This window comes from Macaca mulatta, chromosome 4, assembly GCF_049350105.2.
Source record: "Macaca mulatta isolate MMU2019108-1 chromosome 4, T2T-MMU8v2.0, whole genome shotgun sequence".
NCBI classification, from domain to species: Eukaryota; Metazoa; Chordata; class Mammalia; order Primates; family Cercopithecidae; genus Macaca; species Macaca mulatta.
In genome coordinates, this window is record NC_133409.1 from 165,651,166 (window position 1) to 165,672,272 (window position 21,107).

A 21,107-nucleotide genomic window follows, 5' to 3' on the forward strand; every position below is an offset into this window, starting at 1 on the left:
GTCTTGAGTCTTCTAGTAGACAGACTACTTAATCTGTCTGAGTCTCAGTTTTCCTATTTCCCATATACGAATTCATTCCTTCTTCTTCATTCAGTGGCTTAAGAAAATTGTCTGCAAAGGTGTTTTGGGCTACGTTCAGTACTGGCTTGGGGCTACACAGGTGGATGAGACACAGACTGTGTTCTCAAGGCACCATCTCCTTGAGGAGTAGACAGTTCAGCCACTGGGGGCCGGCCAGCTGTCCATGGCACTGGGCCACAGGGAACCGGGCTACTGAGGCAAGAGGGAGCCCAGTGAGAACTGAGGCCATGGGGAAGGCTAAGTACACCCCGGGCTGGCTCTGTGCGCTGACTTGGGGTGATGGGGCTGAGTAAGGCAGAGCCATAAAATAAAAGACTCTGAATGCTGAGCAGGACCAGGATAAACCCTATGCTATTCCCCTATCACGGAGTGGAAACTCGCTTAGCTGAACACGAGATAGAAACCCTTCACTAGGCCTGGCGCGGTGGCTCACGCCTGTAATCCCAGCACTTTGGGAGGCCGAGACGGGCGGATCACGAGGTCAGGAGATCGAGACCATCCTGGCTAACATGGTGAAACCCCGTCTCTACTAAAAATACAAAAATTAGCCGGGTGCAGTGGCGGGCACCTGTAGTCCCAGCTACACGGGAGGCTGAGGCAGGAGAATGGTGTGAACCCAGGAGGCAGAGCTTACAGTGAGTGGAGATTGCGCCACTGCCCCTGCACTCCAGCCTGGGCAACAGAGAGAGACTCTGTCTCAAAAAAAAAAAAAAAGAAAAAGAAACCCTTCACTGAAGAGGAGCTCATTCCCCAAGCCCCTCTATGGCCATTTCTAAGCACCTATGCAGTTGAGGAAGCTTTTTCTATTCCTGTGTCCCCACGTTGCCCCTTTGCTCTTGTTTACACCATGGACGAGGTAGAGTTCAAAGAACTGCTTCTAGGAGTCCCCTAAGGGCAACACCCTGGCACTGAGAAAAGAAGAGCCATGGAGACCCTGCTGGCCAGGCCACTACAGACTGGGCAGGGGGATTGTGAAGCCACTACAGACTGGGCAGGAGGATTGTGAAGCCACTACAGACTGGGCAGGGGGATTGTGAAGCCACTACAGACTGGGCAGGGGGATTGTGAACCTTTTTTCCCTCCATCAAGTAAATATATTACTCCCCTTATATCCAGAATATATAAAAAACTTTCACACTCAATAAGAAGACAAATATGCCAGTTTAATAATCAGCAAAATATCTAAATAGACATCTTTCCAGAGAAGACCGGCAAATGGCCGAGAGCACGTGTGAAAGGGCTCAACATCAGTAGTCATTAGGAAAATACAAATCAAGACTCCAATCAGATACCACTTCACACACACTAGGATGGTTACAAACTAAGGGACAGATAATAAAAAGTGCTGGTGAGAATACGAAGGAATTGGAACCCACACATTGCTGGTGAATGTGGAAAATGGTGCAGTTGGTTTAAACTGTTTGGAAGTTTCTTCAAAAGTTAAACACATATTTGTCATATGAACCAGCCATTCCACTCTATTTCACTCAAAAGAAATAAAAATATATGTCTGCACAAAGACTTGTGCACAAATGTCGTAGCAGCACTGTTCATAATGACCAAAAAATGGAAACAATCCAAATGTCCATTAACCAGTGAATGGCAAAGCAAAAAAATACATATGTATTATAACAGAGTATTATTCAGCCATTAAAAAGAATGAAATAGGCCGGGCGCGGTGGCTCAAGCCTGTAATCCCAGTACTTTGGGAGGCCGAGACGGGCGGATCAAGAGGTCAGGAGATCGAGACCATCCTGGCTAACACGGTGAAACCCCATCTCTACTAAAAAATACAAAAAACTAGCCGGGCGCAGTGGCGGGCGCCTGTAGTCCCAGGTACTCGGGAGGCTGAGGCAGGAGAATGGCGTGAACCCGGGAGGCGGAGCTTGCAGTGAGCTGAGATCCGGCCACTGCACTCCAGCCTGGGTGGCAGAGCGAGACTCCGTCTCAAAAAAAAAAAAAAAAAAAATGAAATAGTGATACATGCTACAAAACAAGTGAACTTCAAAAACATTACGCTAAATGAAAGGTAGACAAGAAGACTGTGTATTGTATGATTCCATTTATAATATCCAGGAAAGGCTAATCTATAGAGACAGAAAGTAGGTTAGGACATTTAAAATGGGTCAATTTTATGACATATAAAATTATAACTCAAAAAAGGTTTAAAAACAAACAAATGAAAAAGGATTGTGCCTCTTTGTAAAGATTCAGTTAAAAACCATTAAATCTGAGTAACTTTGCTGTTCTCATCTCCCAACGGTCAGAAGTGGTGGTGAAACTTACCCGGAGACTACTCTAAGTGGCCCTACTCCCCACTCCTGGAACTAGTTGTAGGGGCCAAGGCAGGTGAGAGAATAAAACACTGATTCTCACCACTCTTCTTCCTCTGTGTAAGAATCACTGGGGGAGAGGTGAGGCTTCCTAAATGCAGGCTCCTGGGCCTCACTCTCAACAATACTGATGCAGTAGTTCTCGGTATTCCCAGGAATCTGCCTTTTTAAGAAGCACTCTTCAGAGTAGAAGGGGCCCACACTTTGAGAATTACTATAACAGAGGTGTGCAGGAAAGCAGTGGGAGCACATGGGAAGGGGAGCTCAACAAAGGTAGACATGCAACTGAGCCCTGGGAAGTAGAGAGGCTACCAAAGTTATGACAGGAACCAAATTAAGTCTCAAAGATGAGAGGATGGTATTCAGAAGAAAAATAAGTAAAGGCATCCCAGCGCCTGTGCCTTGCATATGCAAAGGCATGGAAGCATGAATGACGAGTAAATATTGATGGAACATTCATTATGCGCCAGGAGCTATCTAACAGAGCATGGGAAACAAGGGATTGATGAGTAGTTAGAAGGGGTGGTAGAGAGGGCTGGGAGGGGAGTTGGGAATTTACTAAGAAAGTGACAGCAGGTTAAGGAAGATCTAAGGGAAGTTTAAATTAGGCAAGATTTGGGAAAAGATTAAATGGTTGAGGATTTGGAGGAAAAGGGAGAAGCTAGGCTATCTTAGACGTTTTGCTTCAGGGAAGGTGGTGCCAATCAAAACAGAGATAGGGAGTGCCCAGGGCAGAGGAGTTCAGAGTTACAGGATCTGCATTAGAAGTGCCTACAGTTGGCAGTTACAAGTAGGGACCTAAAGCTCAGGGGACTTCTAGAAATATGACTTAAGTATTATCTACCCAATAATAATACATGCCAGGATTCTTGGGAAGGTGAAAGGAGACCATGAAGTGAGCTTTGCAACTATAAAGTGATGCCTACATGTCATTATTATAATTTCCCTCTGAATGGTCCACCACACTCATCACTGCAATCTGTACCCAGTGAGTGCTCAGTCCCTGAATTATCATGGCAAGTGTCACCACCTCTTCCATCTTCCAGACACAATGACGGCAACACCTCACATACCACACTTCTTTTTTGAGACAGAGTCTTACTCTGTCACCTAGGCTGGAGTGCACTGGCATGATCTTGGCTCACCACAACCTTCACTTCCTGGGTTCAAGTGATTCTCCTGCCCCAGCCACCTGAGTAGCTGGGATTACAGGCACCCACCAGGCTAATTTTTGTATTTTTAGTAGAGATGGGGTTTCACCATGTTGGCTAGGCTGGTCTCGAACTCCTGACCTCCGGTGATCCGCCTGCCTCAGCCTCCCAAAGTGCTGGAATTACAGGTATATAGGGACTAGCCCTACAGGGCCTGTGGGTTTTTCTCCTCATGTGTGGAGAAGAGAGATCGTAGAAATAAAGACACAAGACAAAGAGATAGAAAAAAAGACAGCTGGGCCCGGGGGACCACTACCACCAAGACGTAGAGACAGGTGATGGCCCCGAACGGCTACACTCCCTGATATTTACTGCTTACAAGACAAGTGGGCAGGGTAAGGAGGGTGAATCTTCTAAGTGATTGACAAGGTGAAGCAAGTCATGTGATCACAGGACAGGGGGCCCTTCCCTTTTAGGTAGCCGAAGCAGAGAGACGACAGCATACGTCAGCGTTTTCTTCTCTGCACTTACAAGAAAGATCAAAGACTTTAAGACTTTCACTATTTTTTTCTACCACTATCTACTATGAACTTTAAAGAGGAATCAGGAGTATGGGAGGAGCATGAAAGTCGACAAGGAGCGTGACCATGGAAGCAGAGCACCACAGGGAGGGGTTTAGGCCTCCGGATGACTGCGGGCAGGCCTGGATAATATCCAGCCTTCCACAAGAAGCTGGTGGAGCAGCGTGTTCCCTGACTCCTCCAAGGAAAGGAGACTCCCTTTTGTGGTCTGCTAAGTAACGGGTGCCTTCCCAGACACTGGTGTTACCGTTTGACCAAGGAGCCCTCAAGCAGCCCTTATGCGGGTGTGATAGAAGGTTCACCTCTTGTCTTCTTGGTCACTTCTCACAATGTCCCTTTAGCACCTGACCCCATACCCACCGGTTATTCCTAGGTTGTATTAGTAATGCAACAAGGAGTAATATTAAAAGCTAACGATTAATAATGTTTATAATAATTGATAATCGTTCATGATCATCTCTATGTCTAATTTGTATTATGACTATTCTTATTCTAACTATTGTCTTTATTATACTGAAATAGTTTGTGTCTTCAGTCTCTTGCCTCTGCACCTAAGTAATCCTCCGCCCACACAGGCATGAGCCACCACGCCCCGCCTCACACACCACACTTCTCAAACCACACCACACTTCTCAAACCACACCACACTTCTCAAACCACACCACACTTCTCAAACCACACCACAGAACAAACACACTGCAAAATCACTGCAGACTGCAACCAGAGGGATATCAAAAGGACCATGGACTGAAAGCATAAAAGAGGCTATGATTTTATATAGTCAGTCACTTCTCATGACTAGAAATGTTTTCCTTTATTAAATTCTGTCATTTCAATGTGAAGAATGTCTTATCTCTCTGGAATGGTAAGCGCTATGGTTTGGTTTGTTTGACTCCCTCCAACTTATGTTGAAATCTGATCCCCAGGTAGAGCCTAATGGGAGGTGGGAGGTGGGAGGTGGGAGGTGGGAGGTGGGAGGTGTTAGGGTCATGGGGGCGGATCCCTCATGAATGGCTTGGTGCCATTCTCACAGTAGTGAGTTCTTGCTCTATTCGTTCCCAAGGGAGCTGGTTGTTAATAAGAGGCTGGCATCCACTTGTGAGCTATAGAGTGGCAAGAAAAAAAAGAGCCTGGCACCTCCCCTCTCCTCCTGCTGCTTCTCTCGCCATGTAATCTGCGCATTCCAGCTTCCCTTCAACTTAAGCCACGAATGGAAGCAGCCTGAGGCCTTCGCTAGAAGCAGATGTTTCTTGTACAGCCTGCAGAACTGTGAGCCAAATAAACCTCTTATCTTTATAAATTAGTCTCAGGTATCCTTTACAGCAATACTAATGGACTTAGACAATGAATAATAAGGTTTGTTGAAATTCCTTGTAATCGTAAAATGTACCAGCATTCATTGTAATTATATGCAATTAAATAATAGATTCAGCAACTCTCTTAAAAGAAAATGAAAAAAGAAAAACCTTAAAGATCAGTTCTTAAGTGCTGAGCCAGTTTTATGAATAGAAGTTACTAACAAATCCAAGTGTGATCATCTGATGTAAAATAAAATAGCCAGGTGATCAATGTGGCCCAAGCATTCCTCCAGCCCCCTTGGAGAAGGCCCAAGCATTCCTCCAGCCCCCTTGAAGAAGCATGTGTCTCTAGCTTCCTGGGTCTACTTTCACACTTGACTTTGATTTTTTTTTGTTTGTTTTTGAGACCAAGTCTTCTTCTGTCACCCAGGCTGGAGTGCAGTGGCAGGATCTCAGCTGACTGCAACTTCCACCTCCCAGGTTCAACGGATTCTCCTGCCTCCGCCTCCTGAGTGGCTGGGATTACAGGCATGCGCTACCACACCTGGCTAATTTTTGTATTTTTTGGTAAAGATGGGGTTTCACCACGTTGGCAAGGTTGGTCTTGAACTCCTGACCTCAAGTGATCCACCTGCCTGTAATCTCAAAGTGCTGGGATTACAGGCGTGAGGCACTGCATCTGGCCATTTTTTTTTTTTTTAAAGACAGGACTCAGTTGCCCAGGCTGGAGTGCAATGGCACAATCATAGCTCACTGTAACCTTGAACTCCTGGGCTCAAATGATCCTCCTGACTCAGTCTCCCAAAGTGCTAAGATTACAGACATGAGCCACCACACCCAGCCTCAATTTACTACTTCAACACAATCAGAGTTTTCAACTGTGTTGTTGACCACTAAAAAAATACTGCAGGTTCTTCTTTTTTTGCTCTTTGAACCTGGGAGCCCAAAGTAAAAGGGAAAACGGAGAAAGTGGGTAAAGTGGAGAGAAAAGAATGGTGTGGAAGAAACAGAGAAGAAAAAGGAAACAAGAGAAAGCTTCAAAAAGAGGACGGGGCTACCAGGGATACTCAAGGAGGACGAAAGCCCATTTCAGCCTCTCTCCAAACAGTGTTCAAAACCCAAAAGGCAACTATCTGATTCCAAAAGACAAAACAATAGTACATGAATTGAGAAGAATCAAAATTGAAAAGGGAACCCATTTGGGAGTAAAACGCTGGGTTTTCTTCTTATTTTCTTCTTCAGGGTCAACCCGAAGTCAGAATTGTGTGGGGGTGCAGGTAGTAAACACTCCAACAGAACCCCCTCCTTTTGGCCAGAGGAACTGGAAAGGGGGCCCTGACTAACAGAAGAGTGTGAGGAAAGCCCAGGTTTTGGGTTTTGTTTGCATTTTTTTCTCCCAAACGTGGCTGTAGTCACAGAACTGTGTGGCAGAACAGTGAGCAGAAGCACAGGCACCTGAAGGTTTGTTCAAAAGAAACCTGGGCCAGGCGCGGTTACTCACACCTATAACTTTGGGAAGCCGAGGCAGGCGGATCACAAAGTCAGGAGTTTGAGACCAGCCTGACCAACATGGTGAAACCCTGTCTCTACTAAAAATACAAAAATTAGCCGGGTGTGGTGGCACGCGCCTGTAATCCCAGCTATGCAGGAGGCTGAGGAGGAGAATTGCTTGAACCCGGGAGGCGGAGGTTGCAGTGAGCCGAGATCGCACCACTGCATCCCAACCTGGGTGACAGAACAAGACTCCGCCCCCATCCCCCACCGCCCGCAAAAAAGAAAGAAATATGGGCTTACTGACAGAAAAGTAGGGGAACAGGGGACCTCGTGGTCCACAGAGTATGGGGAGAATTCCTGGTATTTTATTCCTCTTGCTACTATGTCCTAAGGATGGCCCCAAGTCTTAGAGAACTGTACTACAGCAGCATAAGCAGCGTAAACTTTAAAATAAATTCAATCCTTCCAGAAGAACAGGAAAAAAGGATCTTGGGGTAGAGGTGAGTGGCGAGAATCCCAGAGAGGAGAGAGCTAAAGAAGGGGATGCCCTGGCTCTGTGTATGAACCAGCACAAGTCCCTGAGCTGTGCATTTGTGGGACGGTCCCAAAGGCTTTGCAAACTGAAATAGATATAAACCACTGCTCAGGCTGGGCACAGTCGCTCACACCAGTAATCCCAGCACTTTCAGAGGCTGGGGCAGGGGGATCACTTGAGCCCAGGAGTTCAAGACCAGCCTGGGCAACATAGGGAGACCTCGTCTCTACAAAAAACTTAAAAATTAGTTGAGTGTGGTAGTGTGCACTTGTAGTCCCAGCTACTTGGGAAGCTGAGACAGGAGGATCACTTGAGCCCAGGAGATCGAGGCTGTAGTGAGCCAAGATTGTGCCACTGCCTTCCAGCCTGAGTGACAGAGTGAGACCCTGTTTCAAAAAAACAAAACCTTATGCTTTTTTGTTTCAAATAAAATAATAATAATAATAAACAAAACAGAAGAAGAAATCATGACCAAAAACTTCCAAACTTGGTGAAAGCTATACATTTACAGATCCAAATAGAGTAGTTGCCCTTTTCCCAGTTTCACTGTCTATAGTTTCAGTTACCCATGGTCAACCATGGCCCAAATATAGGTGAGCACAGTACAATAAGATATTTTGAGAGAGACCGTACATTCACATAACCTTTATTATAGGATATGGCAATAATGTTCTAGTTTATTACTAGTTATTACTGTTAATCTCTTACTATGCCTAATTTATACATTAAACTTTTTTAAATTTTGAGACGGAGTCTCACTCTGTCGCCCAGGCTGGAGTGCAGTGGTGTGATCTTAGCTCACTGCAACCTCTGCCTCCCGGGTTCAAGAGATTCTCCTGCCTCAGCCTCGCAAGTGGCTGGGATTACAAGCGTCTGACACCACACCTGGCTAATTTTTGTATTTTTAATAGAGTTGGGGTTTCACCATGTTGGCCAGGCTGATCTCAAACTCCTGACCTCAGGTGATCCACCCCCCTTGGCCTTCGAAAGTGCTGGAAGGCGTGCACCACCGCACCTGGACTTATATATTAAACTTTATCACAGTAGGTATGTATAGGAAAAAACGTGGTCTATATAGGACTTGGTACTATCCATGCTTTCAGGCATTAGCAGGGGGTCTTAGAACATATCCCTCATGGATAAGAGGGGAATACTGTAGTGCTGTCTGTCTGTCTTCTGTCTGTTATACACCCACACTCACACAATACCTTACAGTGAGTACCTCCAAAGAGGAGAACAATAAAGATGAATAAAGTAAAGATATAACTGCCTACAAAGAAATAAATAAAATGTAATGGCTGTTATCCTTTTTTGAGAGGTGTCGTAAGTACCAAGACCTTTAATTCTTTTTTTTTTTTTTGAGATGAAGTCTCACACCGTCACCCAGGTTGGAGTGCAGTGGTGTGATCTTGGCTCAATGCAACCTCCGCCTCCCGGGTTCATGCCATTCTCCTGTCTCAGCCTCCAGAGTAGCTGGGATTATAGGTGTCTGCCACCACGTCCAGCTAATTTTTTTTTTTTTTTTAGATGGAGTCTCACTCTATCTCCCAGGCTGGAGTGCCGTGGCCTGATCTCTGCTCACTGCAAGCTCCGCCTCCTGGGTTCATGCCATTCTCCTGTCTCAGCCTCCAGAGTAGCTGGGACTACAGGCACGCACCACCACGCCCAGCTAATTTTTTGTATTTTTAGTAGAGACGCGGTTTCACCGTGTTAGCCAGGATGGTCTTGATCTCCTGACTTCGTGATCTGCCCACCTCGGCCTCCCAAATTGCTGGGATTACAGGCATAAGCCACCACCCAGCCATTTTTTGCATTTTTAATAGAGATGGAGTTTCACTATGTTGGCCAGGCTGGTCTCGAACGCCTGACCTTGTGATCCACCTGCCTCAGCCTCTCAAAGTGCGGGGGATTACAGGCGCGAGCCACCGTGACCGACCAAGACCTTTATTCTTAAATGTCTTCCTTAGGGACATCCAGTGAAACAAGGAGTCACTAGAACTACGTCAATTAATGAATTGGTTCATTTACTAGTACTGAACTAGAAAGGTTTTGCCACAATTACTGACCGTTGGTTTTTGGTCAGAAAATAGCAGCAGGGTGAGCTACAACAGGAGTCTTCAATTCTTTTACTTGTATATACCCTAAAAGAATTTTGTAAAAGCCTCTTGCACATTTTTAGATTGGCATATAGAAACTGTCACCAAAATGTGAATAGTTGCAAAGAATGTAACTTCCAACACTGTAAATACTGACATATAAAACTATCTTCTATGTCCAATGAAATTCATTCTTACTCATTTTAAAAGAATACAGGAACAGGCTGCTCTTATAATAGTCACAACTTTTGCATAATTCCATTTTCTCCCTGAACTTATATTTCCACGCTTCGTGCGCTACAGAAGTTTATCCTAATTTTACGTATTTTATGATTTAGTATATTTTACACTTTAGTATATTTTACTCATTAGTCTACCATACTTTTCTGCATCAAAAACATTATTTAAATTTAAATTCTAATTCAATGGTCAAAACTTTTTTTAAAAAAAGCTATTCTGATACCATTGTTACTATTAGTAGGACACTACTTAGAAAACAACACAAATATTACAAATTTTGAGAAATAATTACTAAAAGTAAATAAAAAGCAACTTTATTGGAAATCTCTCTCTTTTGAACACTTTCATTTTTCATTACTTTATGGATATTGGATGTACATATTTATTAAAATGAGTCAAGGTGGCTGGGTGCAGTGGCTCACACCAGTAATCTCAGCACTTTGGGAGGCTGAGGTGGGAGGATCACCTGAGGTCAGGAGTTTGAGACCAGCCTGGCCAACATGACGAAACCCCTTCTCTACTAAAAGTACAAAAAAGTTAGCCAGGCATGGTGGCTAGCGCCTGTAGTCCGAGCTAGCCAGGAGGCTGATGTATGAGAATCACTTGAACCCAGGAGGCGGAGCTTGCAGTGAGCCAAGATCGTGCCACTGCACTCCAGCCTGGGTGACAGAGCAAGACTCCATCTCAATAAAAAATAATAATAATAAAATAAAAATAAAATGAGTGAAGGTTGAGCATCAATTTGATTCTGATTTTTTTGTTTTTATCAATGTAATGCTGGGAAACATAATAAGGAGATGGAAAGGGAGGAATTTTGTTATAGAAATGTCACTTAATTTTTTGAACTCCTTCAACATCACATGGTAGTGAAATATCAAAACTTATTTTAGGCCAGCTGCGGTGGCTCACGCCTGTAATCTCAGCACTTTGGGAGGCCGAGGCAGGCGGATCACAAGGTCAGCAGATCGAGACCATCCTGGCTAACATGGTGAAACCCAGTCTCTACTAAAAATACAAAAAATTTCAACAGGCGTGGTGGCGGGTGCCTGTAGTCCCAGCTACTTGGGAGGCTGAGGCAGGAGAATGGCATGAACCCGGGAGACAGAGCTTGCAGTGAGCCGAGATCGCACCGCTGCCCTCCAGCCTGGGTGACAGAGCAAGACTCGGTCTCAAAAAACAAACAAACAAAAAACTGATTTTAAGTGTCAGTGTAAGGAAAAACTGAGAAGACAAATTTCATGAGTACCCTAATACTTGTTCATCTGGGTCACCTCTGTCATTCATTGCCATTGACTAAGCTATTTTACAACTCTGTAAAGATATGTTAACTTGCAGAAATCTGATAGTAAAGCAAGTCATACAGACATGCAAATAAACTTTATCCTGTGGAAGTCCAGTCACCTTCCCTCTCCCATTGTAGAAGAAGCCAGTTTTATATGTATTAAGGAAATTCATTCCAGCATTCTTATAAATGATCTCCTTTAAATTGACTGGAAGACCTTTCTGGCTCTCTCATATTTTAAATAAGTTTGAAAATGTCTATTTTTTATTTGTATGAGAGTCAAAATTTCATTCTCTTTTAGAGTTTATCCTTTAATATCGGTTTACAATTTGATTAGATTGGCCTTCGCTTTTTGTTTTTTAAGATAGATTTAGAAAACACGTGATTGGCAAAAGGGTCTCTGCTCAGACAATAGAGTCATTTGCTTTCTCACCCTTGCAAAGAAATTTATATTCAGAAATTTCCCCCTTTCTTGCCCTCCCCATCCCCTAGAGTTTTACATCCTTAGGTAAAGCAATTTATTAAAATGGGTTAGCCATAAACCATTTAGTAAAATGGATTAGGAAAATGGGATAGACATACGCTTTTTACGAGGAAAGTGAGAGAAAGGTGATTATGGAAAAGCAGATGAGAAAGAGAACTTATGTCTCCATTACAGGTCCATTGTCATCAAGATTAGTCTTAGGAAAAAGCACATATGGAAGAGGAGGATTTGGACATTTATATTCTCAAAACACTTGTGCATATGTACCTTTGGGAAGCCTTTGCATATAGCAAATGCACACAGTTTAAAGATTGCTGAACCAAAATAAGAAGCATAAAAAAGAGTTCCATCCCAATCGTATATTATATAGAGACTCACACTATTAACAAGTCTCTTTTTAAAGTTTTCAATTACTGAAGACTTTCAATTAGATAATTGTCCACCTTCTATTCAGAAAGGCATTGAGGGGAGTGAATTCCTAAAGAAGAGAGAGGCTGTTCTGAAGCAAGATGGAAGGAGGGGGAGTGGAGGGTTGTCTACAGTGGAAACTTTGAACACAGAGAGAAGTACTAAGAAACAGAGAAGACATTCAAATGGAGGAGAAATAAAAATGTAAACTTAAAATTGCCCAAAGAATTGTGGATCTGCATTGTACCCTGAAAATCTCTAGCCACAGCTTCTAGCGTGACCGCTGAGAGAAAGACTATCTGCATTTAGCCTACCTCATGTCAAGTAACCAATTAGTTGAACCTGTCCATCAACCAACCTAACTCATTAGGCCAGACATTTGTTTTTCCTGCCAGTGGAGGGGGTGAGTAGCAATACCAGGACAGTACGCATTCGATGGAAAGATCACACTATCATATTGATCTATCACTTGCACAGTTTGGGTAATACATAGGTTACTATGTTAGTTCCTTTCAGGCTGCTATAAAAAAACACCACAGACTGGATAGCTTATAAACAACAGAAATTTGTTTCTCACAGCTCTGGAGGTTGGGAAGTCCAAGATCAATGCAGATCAAGGCCCACTTTCTGGCTCACAGATGGCACTTTCTTGCTGTGTCCTTACTTGGTGAAAGGAGCAAAGGGTCTCTCTTGGTTCTCTTTCATAAGGGCACCAGTCCATTCATGAGTGCTCTACCCCAGGACCTATTCGCCTCCCACGGCCTTCCACTCCTAATACCATCACAATGGCAGTGAGGATTTCAACATATGAATTTTGGGAGGACATAAACATTCAGCCCATAGCAGCTTCCAAACTAAGATTACAAATGGATGCCTCCACCTCCAGTGCATCACATTATAACCAGACTGAACTATACATCCACCATCTGGAAGCCTCTTTTACCTGGTTCTGAAAAATCTGATCATCTCATTTTCTTAGTGTGGTCCAATTTAACTGCTCTTGTTGCCTTAGGATAAAATAATTCATTTTCACAAGAATCCAGTGATTCTTTTTTTTTTTTTTTAAACGGAGTCTCGCTCTGTTACCCAGGTTTCAGTGCAGTGGGGTGATCCCGGCTCACTGTAAGCTCTGCCTCCCAGGTTCACGCCATTCTCCTGCCTCAGCCTCCTGAGTAGCTGGGACTACAGGCACCTGCTACCACACCCAGCTAATTTTTTTTATATTTTTAGTAGAGCTGGGGTTTCACTGTGTTAGCCAGGATGGTCTCGATCTCCTGACCTCGTGATTCACCGGCCTCTGCCTCCCAAAGTGCTAGGATTACAGGCGTGAGCCACCGCGCCCGGCCAAGAATCCAGTGATTCTTCTCTGACTAAAACTAAATAGAAACAAAGTAGGAAATGATGATAATCATCAGAATAGATTCTTTGAGACTTATGTTTACAGCTTAAGTGTCATCTTCTATTCATTCTGTCTTCTTTCACCGATCTTCATTTTTGCATTCCTAGATGCTAGGGATACAGCAGTCACTCAACATAGAGGGAGTAAGTCAACCAATGGATCCCAGAATTTCTCTGGATTTCCAAATGGAATGATGCAAAGTAACAGAGGTTATTTTCTCATTAAACTGTGCACAATAATGGGACAACAAAGCTGTCTACATACTACAGGTCTGTTTTGTGTGTGTGTGTGTTTTTGAGATGGAGTCTCACTCTGTCACCCACACTGGAGTGCAGTGGTGCGATCTCAGCTCACTACAACCTCCGCCTCCTGGGTTCAGGTGATTCTCCTGCCTCAGCCTCCCGAGTAGCTGGGACTACAGGCACGTGATACCATGCTCAGCTAATTTTTTTTTTTTTTTTGTATTTTTAATAGAGACGGGGTTTCACCATGTTAGCCAGCATGGTCTCGATCTCCTGACCTCGTGATCACCCGCCTTGGCCTCCCAAAGTGCTCGGATTACAGGCGTGAGCCACCGTGCCAGGTCTGTCTTTGGTGTCTCCAGCATCTAACTTCTCCAGGAACCATCTTCCTCTTCAGAACTGCCATTTAGGTTAACTCCCTTCTATGTTCAGCCTCTTGGAACCCTCCTTCAGCCTCTCAGAATACCCCTTCCCATCAAAACAAAAGAGATTTTAGATCAGACTTCTATATTGCAGAATGGCCTTTAAATTCTGAAAAGCTGAGGCCTGATAGGAACATCAAAGGTGATTTACTTCATTCATGTATCAGGTAAATGCGAAATTTTAAGAATCAGGGGCTAGTGCAGCTTCTGCAGGTGGCTAAGTGTTCAATGAGAAGCCAGGATTATTAGATGCCTAATTAACTTGACAGGGTAGATGAAGACGCCATTCATAATAGTCATAATTTCTTCTTCTGGTTTTAGACAACATTCTATGTCCTTTTCTGTATAGGGCTGTACACTGAAAGGGAAACAATCCCTTCACATAATTTCTCAGTGAAAGAAGCCATATTTTCCTAAAGTGGGAGAAGTGTCTATTAAAGAGAGAAACAAAACAAGATGGAATTTCCCCAGATATAAAAGCTCATGTAGGCCGGGTGTGGTGGCTCATCCCTATAATCCCAGCACTTTGGGAGGCCGAGGCAGGTGCATTACCTGAGGTCAGAAGTTCGAGACCAGCCTGGCCAACATGATGAAACCCTGTCTCTACTAAAAATACAAAAATTAGCTGGGTGGTGGCACGTGCCTGTAATCCCAGCTACTGGGGAGGCTGAGGCACGAGAATCGCTTGAATCCGGCAGGCGGAGGTTGCAGCAAGCCGAGATGGCGCCACTGCACTCCAGCCTGGGTGAGTGACAGAGCTAGAATCCATCTCAAAAACAAACAAACAAAAGTTCATGTAGCAAAAGGACAAATATTGTATAAGGTACTTAGAATAGGCAAATTCAGGGACAGAGAGTAGAATGGTGGTTTCCATGGATTGGGGAAGAGGAGAATCCAGAGTTATGTTTAGTGGGTACGAAGTTTCAGTTTTGGGTGATGAAAAAGTTCTGGAGATGGACAATAGTAATGGTTGCACAACAGTGAGAATGAGTTTAATGCCACTGAATAGTATGCTTAAAAATGTTTAAAATTGGGCCGGATGCGGTGGCTCACGCCTGTAATTCCAGCACTTTGGGAGGCTGAGGTGGGTGGATCACGAGGTCAGGAGATCGAGACCATCTTGGCTAACACGGTGAAACTCCGTCTCTACTAAAAACACAAAAAAATTAGCTGGGCGTGGTGGCGGGCGCCTGTAATCCCGGCTACTTGGGAGGCTGAGGCAGGAGAATGGCGTTAACCCAGGAGGCGGAGCTTGCAGTGAGCTGAGATTGTGCCACTGCACCCCAGCCTGGGCAACACAGTGAGACTCCGTCTCAAAAAAAAAGTTTAAAACAGGCCGGGCGCGGTGGCTCAAGCCTGTAATCCTAGCACTTTGGGAGGCCAAGACGGGCGGATCATGAGGTCTGGAGATTGAGACCATCCTGGCTAAACCAGTGAAACCCTGTCTCTACTAAAAAATACAAAAAACTAGCCGGGCGAGGTGGCGGGCGCCTGTAGTCCCAGCTACTCGGGAGGCTGAGGCAGGAGAATGGCATGAACCTGGGAGGCGGAGCTTGCAGTGAGCTGAGATCCGGCCACTGCACTCCAGCCTGGGCGACAGAGCGAGACTCTGTCTCCAGTTAGCAGCAATTTTAAAATTCCTCATAAAGATTTGTTCAGACTTTAAGGTGCTTTCCCCCTTCTAAGTTCAATCATAAAGATTTGTTCAGACTTTAAGGTGCTTTCCCCCTTCTAAGTTGAAGGAGAAATATCCTGAATGAACGGCAAAAGCTCACAGCCTAAGTCAACGACAGATCTAGATCTGCCCAAGGCTCACTGTTACCAGAATTACCTAACTAAATCATATCGGAAATACTAGACCACCCAGCAGGATATACAATACAAGGCAACTTTTAGTGAGGTTTAGTAACCACTCATGTACTTTGATTAATGTTCCTTTGATGTAATAATAAAGTTGTCCTCCCTCCCATCCTAAACCCAGGTGATATAAGGAGATGAAGATGCCCATGAGTGACCGGGTTAAAAGGTTCTGCTGTGAAATTCAGCTGTGAAATTTTAGATTTTCCACACTTCTCAAAACATTGGGAAATACATTTACAACTAGAATGTAAATAGGATGAGAAGTCACAATGTCAGATCTAGTCATTTTATCTTGGTTTGGGGAAATGAGTAAGTGGTTACATGCCATCAATGTGTAAGTCAAAGGAGAATCAGGTTTTGTTGTTGTTGTTGTTTTGCCATTAAAATACATGGCACATTCACACCAAAGAGCTCTTGCGCATATGTGCCAAGACACATGGAAAAAAGTCTCCAAAGCAGCATTCTTTGTAATAGCAAAACATGGGAAGCAACCCAAATGCCTGTCAACGAGAATGGTGAAATAAATCATGGAATATTTGCCAAGAAATATTACATACCTACATGCAACAACATGGGTAATTCTTTTCTTTTTGATATGGAGTCTCGCTCTGTCGCCCGGGTTGGAGTGCAGTGGCGCCATCTCCGCTCACTGCAAGCTCCGCTTCCTGGGTTCACACCATTCTCCTGGTTTATTGTAAAACAGTTTTATCACATGTATGTATTCCGAAACAATAGTGTTTAGGTGTGTTTTTTGATTTATAAAAAAAGGTATTTATAATCTCGCATTCTTTCTTGAGATGGAATCTGTCGCCCAGACTGGAATGGAGTGGCACAGTCTCAGCTCACTGCAACTTCCGCCTCTCAGGTTCAGGCGATTGTCCTGCCTCAGCCTCCAGAGTAGCTGGGACTATAGGCGCCTGCCACCACGCCCGGCTAATTTTTTGTACTTTTTAGTAGAGACGGGGTTTCACCGTGTTAGCCAGGATGGTCTCAATCTCCTGACATCGTGATCCGCCTGCCTCGGCCTCCCAAAGTGTTGGGATTACAGGAGTGAGCCACCACGCCCGGCCCAATGTGGGTAATTCTTAATGACCTAATGTTGAATTTTAAGAATGCGAGGTTAGGCTGGGTGCCGTGGCTCACGCTTGTAATCCCAGTACTTTGGGAGGCCGAGAAGGGCAGATTACCTGAGGTCAGGAGTTTGAGACCAGCCTGGCCAACGTGGTGAAACCTCTTCTCTACTAAAAACACAAAAATTAGCCAGGTGTGGTGGCATGTGCCTGTAATCCCAGCTACTCAGGAGGCTGAGGCAGGACAATCGCCTGAACCTGAGAGGCGGAAGTTGCAGTGAGCTGAGACTGTGCCACTCCATTCCAGTCTGGGCGACAGATTCCATCTCAAGAAAGAATGTGAGATTATAAATACCTTTTTTTATAAATCAAAAAACACACCTAAACACTATTGTTTCGGAATACATACATGTGATAAAACTGTTTTACAATAAACCAGGGAATGATTAACACAAAATTCAGGGTTGGGAGGGACATGAGAGCAGGCACAGAGGAAAAACACAAAGATGCAACAGGATGCTAACAATCTAGTACTTCCTCCCCCAGTCTTCTGTTTATTTTTTTTAACAATTTTATTGAGATGTAATTTACATACCACAGAATTCACCCATTTAAGGTGTACAAATCAATGGTTTTTAGTGTATTTACAGATATGTGCAACTATCACTACAGTCAATTAGAGGATATTTTCATGTTTCAGCTTAAAAAGGAAACCCTGTGACCTTTATCTATCACTTCCCTACCCAACCCACCTCCAACCCCTTCAGCCCTAAGCAACAAAAAAATCTACTTTCCAGCTCTATACATTTCCTTGGTCTGGACGTTTTCATATGACTAGATCATACAGTACGTGATATTTTGACTGGCTTCTTTCACTTAGCATAATGTTTTCAAGATTCATCCATGTCGTAGCTTGCATCAGTACTCCACTCCTTTTTATGGCCAAATGATATCTCACTGAATGGATATACCACCTTTTATTTACCCATTCATCAACTGATAGTCATTTGGTTTGTTTCCACCTCTTGGTTATTACGAATGGTGTTGCTGTCAACATCTGTGTACAGGTTTTTTTGTGAGCATATGTTTTAATTTCTCCTGGACATATATTTACAATGGAATTGCTAGGTCATATGGTAGCTCTATGTTTAATTTGAAGAACTGCCAAACTTTTCCAAAGTGAGGGCACCATCTTATATTCCCATCAGCAGTGTACAAAGGTTCCAATTCCTCCACATCTTCACCAGCATTTGTTATTATCTGACTTTTTGATTATAGCCATGCTCGTGAGTATAAAGTGGTATCCCATCATGGTTTTGATTTGCATTCCCCTGATGAATAATGATGTTGAGCATCTTTTCATGGGTTTATTAGCCATTTGTATATCTTCTCGGTAGATAGCTAGTCAGATCCTTTGCCCATTTTTAAATTGGATTATTTTTCTTTTTATTATTGAGCTGTAAGAACTCTTTATATGTTGTGGATACAAGTCCCTTATCAGATACACGATTCCTAAATATTTCCTCCCATTCTATGAGCTATCTTTTCACAACTGTCTAGTTCTTAAGCCCTAGTTTATAAACCTAGTGATGGGTTCACAGTTGTTCAGTTGACTATAATGTTCATAACTTACCTAGACTTAGCATATTATTTTTATGTATAAAATGTTACATAATAAATTAAAAACAAAACAAACCTCATGCATAAAGATGTTAGGAAATATTCAAAACAAAACAAAACACCATAATGCTCAAAATAAGTTAATGCTTTTCTGGAGGGTATTTAACTTAACTACCAAGCTGTAACAGGCACTCAAGAGAATGTGGCCCATTAATCCTTTCAAAAGGTTCCTCTCCTGATTCTAGCACAGAGTCAAGCAGTGGGAGTAGCAAACTACTACTAGAAGGACAAATCCATTCCCCTCTCTCTTGTGTTTTCTGCTCCTCCCTCAAGCTAAGAATAGTTTTTACATTTTTTAATGCCTGGAAAAAAACAGAATATTTTGTTACTGGTTAAAAGTTCAAGGTTCAATGTCTGTAAATAAAGTGAAACACAACCTACAGGTATTGTCTTTAGCTGCTTTCAAACTATAACCGTGGAACTGAGTAGTTGCTAAAGAGACTATACAGCTTGCACAACCTACGTGTTTACTATCTAGCTCTTAACTCAAAGGTTTACGAAACCCTATCCTGTATCAACAAATTAAATTACTTCTCACATTAACGATGGGGAACAAAAACCTACTTCCTACTAGCAAAGACCACCTTGATAATCACTTTCCTGATTCCTGATAGGTAACTTCTTTTTCTCTTTATCCTTAAGAAGTATTTATTGACACTTCGATTGTAATGTTATTAAGAATTTTTTTAAATGTCGGCATTCAAGAAGAAGTCGCCTTTCCTTGCAAAATATGCAGTATATTCAAGAAGTCATGCTCCATCTACACTTAAGGTACTGAATTAACTATTTTACACACTTTTATTGTCCATCCATCACATGCTGTGAGCCAAATACTGTTTGGTGCTGTAGGAACTACCAAACAACCCATCCTTGCTCTCGAGAGGCTTGCAGTCTAATTAGACGCTAGTAACGATCAATCCAATTCTCTAAAGTTCACTCTACGGTTGTAATTTTACACTAAGTGAGCTTAGATAGTTTACCAAGAATTCTAAGGAACATTGCTTAAATGAAATCTACAGAAGCAGTAAAGAAACAGGAGTACTCAGTAAACTACAGTGCTCAAGTCCCAGAAGCTTCTGTATTTCCATGACTATAAAACCAAAGGCCCTAGATCTTCTTACCAAGTGTTCATCTCCACTCTGGCTGTTTGGACCTAGTCCTGGTTCAATTTCCTAAATGCAGTAATCCATACATACTCATTTTTAAGAATGCATCCATTCAAATATTGCTACAACTTGCAGCGAACACCACTCTGATGAGAATAAAGAAAAGGCCATCTGCAGGTTGATTTTTGGCCCTAAAAGTGATGATAGGGTGGCTACTTCCATGAACACCCCTCTACCCAAAGCAGTCAGAGAGCCAGCGGCGGGTGCCGTTTTTCCGAGCCGTTCCCCCCGTCTCAGTTGCCTCTGCATTTTTCAGAAGTGACTCATCGCCTCAAGTCAGGTTCTGCAGAGGGGAAGCCAGGTCTGTTTCTTTCCAGCACTTTCTGATCGAGGTGGCTCTGGTCAGAGCCGGCGCAACGACTCCCACCCCACCCCCCTGGAAGACTCACAGCCGGGCGGACGAGACCCCCCAAAGTTAGAGCGGCGGGGCGGGCGGTGGCGCTGGGTGGGGAGGCCGCGGCCGCCCGCCAACCCCGGGCCGCTCCCGCCCGCACCCCGCCTTCCGAGCGGCCAGGACGCCGGAGCTGGGGAGGCGGGGGCAGGGCGCGCCGCTCCGCTGACCCAGATGGGAGTGCGCCCGCGCCCGCACCCCGGTCCCCGCGCCCCGGTCCCCGCGCCCCGCGCCCCGGCCCCCGCGCCCGCGCCGCCTTTATTCCCCGCGCGCTGCCGCCACCGCCACCGCCACCGCGTACCGGCCGCTTCTCCACCCTACCCATCGGACGCAACTTGCCAGCGCCCGCCGCCAGGCGCCCCCCGCACCTGCACCCCGACCCCTCCCCGCCTCGCCTGGCCTCGACCGCTGCAGGATTACCTGCTTCGCTGCCCTGGGGTCCAGTCCTCGGCAATGCAAATCCGTGGTCGGCCACTCGCACCCTCCTCCCGCGGCCCTCCCCTTCTCCTCCCCTCTCCCTCCTCCCAGCTGAATAGGAGCCGGTGTCAGTCACGCTGCTCCAGGGGAGAGTCGCCGGCAGCTTCCGGAGCTCCAAATACAGACGAGCTGAGGGGGGAGAGGGAGGGCAAAGCCACGCGGGTGGGGAGTGGAAATAAAGGGGAGCAGAGAGGAGAAGGGGGTGGAGGAAAGGAGGGGCAGATGGGCCGTGGGAGAAAAGACAGGGAGATGGGGAAGGCAGAGCCAGGGAACGCCAGCCTGCCTGCCAAGCGCCAGGCTATGAGAGAAATGGATTCAGTACATGAGGCAGTACTGCAAAGAAGTCTGGAAAGATCCGGAGGCTCCTGGCTGAAGGAGGCACAGATAGATGGGAACCCCGAAGACTTGTGCAGAGAA

The 21,107-nt window shown here is 44.6% G+C and overlaps 1 protein-coding gene across 1 annotated transcript in view; it reads right to left on the reverse strand.

Annotated features, from left to right (window-relative positions):
* Positions 1-20,726, reverse strand: part of CAP2 (cyclase associated actin cytoskeleton regulatory protein 2) — a 166,641-nt gene extending 145,915 nt beyond the window's left edge. The window contains 1 exon segment of the mRNA NM_001266532.1: positions 20,634-20,726. The gene's annotated coding sequence lies outside the window, so the exon portion shown is untranslated.
* Between the last annotated feature and the right edge of the window lie 381 nt (positions 20,727-21,107).